Below are 3,692 nucleotides of genomic sequence, written 5' to 3'. Positions count from 1 at the left end.
CATCAACTCCAGGACAGAGGGTTTGTTCGTCTTTTCCACGCGGACCTGCCTCATCCCCAGGACCCGGGCCTTGTCTGGCTGGCATTTGGTTCAGTACATCCTTTCTTTCAGAAACGCTTTAGGCTGTGGAAGTTTTCTGTTTCACAATATCATTCTGCTTTTACTATATGTTAGTGTTATTTTAGGTTTTATATGTTATTTGCTATAATTTGGTAGTTTATTATGGCTCAAAATATTTCCATATAAATTTATGGTAATTGCTTCTTGGTTTTATGCCATTTCAGTTTTTAAAAGTTGCCTAGGAACACTGTGCTTTCAGATTGTGGGGAAATCTGTAATACAAATTGGCTAAGGAGTGTATAAAGAGAGGCTCAAAATCATTATAGATAAATAAATGCTAAAGCTATAAAACTGTTCACAGATGGATTGGTTCAATATTTGACGGTTACCATGTTCGCTTGTTTGAAGACTTTTTCTCTTTATATATTCCTTGAACATTGTTTTCCTGATTTCCTTGAATTGTCTTCCTGTGTCTTCTCACAGCTCACTGAGCTTCCCTAAAATAGCAATTTTGAATTCTTTGCAGGGGTCCTCAAACTACAGCCCGTGGACATTTATCCGGCCCGCCGGGTGCCACTGCCTGTCCTGCTTAGCAGCCGACTGGTCCCGGGCCCGCAGTGCGCATAGGAATTTGTTCATAGTTTTTTTTTCAAACTATAGTCTGGCCCTCCAACGGTCTGAGGGACAGTGAACTGGCCCCCTGTTTAAAAAGTCTGAGGACCTTCTTTATGGGGTAACTCACAGATCTCTACCTCTTTGGTGTTGGTTACTGGAAGATTATTGTCACCCACTGGCAGTGTCACGTTTCCTTAATTACCCCTATCCCTGGAAGGTTTACATTTCTGTCTTTGCTTCTGAAACAGCAGTCACCTCTTCCAGTCCTCCCTGATTTGGGGAGGGAAACCAGACCTCCTGAGATTATGGCTGACCTATGAGTACACCTGCTCCACGCTTCTTGCGCCCTCTTGTGGCAGAAGTCTTGAGCTTGTACGCTTTCTCTGGATCCTGCAATGGACGGGCCTAGCGCTGTCAGCCTCTCTCTAGTTTTCCCAAAGGTGGCGCCGAAGTTCAAGTTTGTGGTTTTTCTCTGGCTTGCAGATTTCAGCCAGCTTTCTGCCTAAGTTCAAGGTCTGAGAAGTGCCTCATTGTAGGCATCCGCACAGGTGGGAAAGCTAAGCTCACGCACACATGCTCACTCCTCTCTCATCTCCTCCCCTTACACCCCTACCCCTACCCCCGAAGAAAAATAACTGCGGCGACTGTGATCTCTGACTTTAAGCTGTGCTGCCTTGTGGTCAGAGGTCTCGCAGGTAAAGTAAAACTGTTTTCTTCCTCTCTCCAATGCATCCAAACTCTTTCTTCCCAAACTGTTTCCATAGGCTCCAGTGTGCTAGAACCTCTCCTCTGGAGATCTGGACCTGCACAAAGGCTCTCTTTGTCCACTGGTCATTGTCTGAGAGTGTTTTCTAGGGGCTGCAAGACCACAGGCAAGAGGGCTTGAGCTGGCTCATAGGCACCGCAGGACCTACAGCAGGTCTATAAGCCTATTACCTGACACAGGTGGGTGCTGGATTCCATGGTTCCCACAAAGCACTTCTGTCTGTGTATGAACACCAAGTTAATGTTGCCGAGGGGCAGACAACAAACATCTTATTCCACCATGATGCTCGTGTCACTTCTCTGAAAACTGATTTGGGGCCAGTCTGCCTAGCAGTGTTGCTGGAGAGGTGAAAGGGAAGAATAGAGGGCCAGTCTTTACAAGGTTGGGCAGAAAAAAATCAAGGACCAGGGATGACTTCTGCAGGCATGGCCACTGCTGACCATTCAGCCAGGTGGTCTGAAGAAAGAGATGAAGATTACCCTATATAATAAAAGGCCAGCCGCCATAAGCGTAATGACCAGAGCAACCAGAGACCAGAATCACCACGGGCCCTCGCCCAAGCAAGCAGTTAGGGGTGATCAGGCAGGCAGGTAGAGTGGTTAGGGGTGATCAGGTAGGCAGACCAGTGGTTAGGGGTGATCAGGTAGGCAGGTAAGTGGTTAGGGGTGATCAGGTAGGCAGGCGAGCAGTTAGGGGCAATTAAGGTAGGTAGATGGCCCCATCTCAGGGCTGGCCCTCCCCCCCAGCAAAGAAAGAGGGAGGCCCAGGCCACCCGTGGCAACTCTGTAGCAGGTGTGCGGCCAGCCAGCGATCACCCCGCAGAGGGAGGCCCAGGCCAGCCAAGCCATCACACCCCACGCCTGTTGCCTGCAGAGGAAGGCCACTGGTGGCAGTGGAAGAGGAGGCAGTGCTACACAGATGGCAAACAGTGGCAGCAGCCGGGGTGGGGACAGCTGCTTGCAGCGGGGCGGGGGGAAGGAAAGCCCTGATAGGCCCTGATCTCAGGGCAGGCCTAGGGATCCTGAGGGGTCCCGGATTGTGAGAGGGTGCAGGCTGGGCTGAGGGACCTGACCCCTCCCCAAGTGCATGAATTTTCATGCACCAGGCCTCTAGTCCTATCTAATAAAAGAGTAATATGCAAATTAACCATCACTCCGCTACACCCACAAGTCACGCCCACCAGCCAATCAGTAGCGAATATGCAAATACACCCAACCAAGATGGCTACCACCACAGAGAGCAGGAGGGAGGCATGGGTTTCCCCGGCAATGGAGGAAGCCAAGCCTTCCGCCTGCCCTTGCTGGCCTAGGCCTCCACTCAAGGCTACAAAATTTCAATGATAGAAGATACATAAACCCAAACAGAAATGGCGGCAGCCACGGAGCTGGAAAGAGCAGGAGGCTAGGGTTGCCCCCGGTGATGGAGGAAGCCAAGCTTCTGCAGCCCTGGCTGGCCCAGGCCTCCGCTTAAGGCTACAAAGTTTCAATTATAGAAGATACATAAACCCCAACAGAAATGGCGGATGCCATGGAGCAAGCAGAAGGCTTGGCTCCGCTCCAGGCTACAAAGTTTCAATTGTAGAAGATAAATAAACTCCAGATACCAGGGCCTCCGCTTGGGTTGCCAGGGGGTGTGGCTGGCCTGCAAACCACCACAGGCCCCTCGCCCAGGCCGCCCCACACCCCAAGGGAACCCTCACCCTGATCCGGACACCCTCCAGGGCAAACCAGCTGGCCCCCACCCGTGCACCAGGTCTCTATCCTATCTAATAAAAGAGTAATATGCAGATTGACCATCACTCCAACACACAAGATGGCTGCCCCCATGTGGTCAAAGATCCTGCCCCCATGTGGACACAAGATGGCCACGACAAGATGGCCAGCAGGGGAGGGCAGTTGGGAGGGACCAGGTCTCCAAGGGAGGGCAGTTGTGGGCGATCAGGCCAGCAGGGGAGGGCAGTTAGGGGTGACCAAGCTGGCAGAGGAGGGAAGTTGGGGCAACCAGGCCTGCAGGGAAGGGCAGTTAGGGGTGACCTGGCTGGCAGAGGAGGGAAGTTGGGGGCGACGAGGTCTGAAGGGAAAGGCAGTTGGGAGGGACCCAGGCCTGCAGGGGAGAGCAGTTGGCGGGGACCAGGGCTGCAGGGGAGGGCAGTTAGGGGTGACCAGGCCTGCAGGGGAGGGCAGTTGGGAGGGACCCAGGCCTGTAGGGGAGAGCAGTTGGGGGAGACCAGGCCTGCAGGGGAGGGCAGTTA

This window comes from Plecotus auritus (assembly GCF_963455305.1).
Source record: "Plecotus auritus genome assembly, chromosome: 7".
Lineage (NCBI taxonomy): Eukaryota > Metazoa > Chordata > Mammalia > Chiroptera > Vespertilionidae > Plecotus > Plecotus auritus.
Note: the sequence above shows the minus strand (reverse complement) of the source record.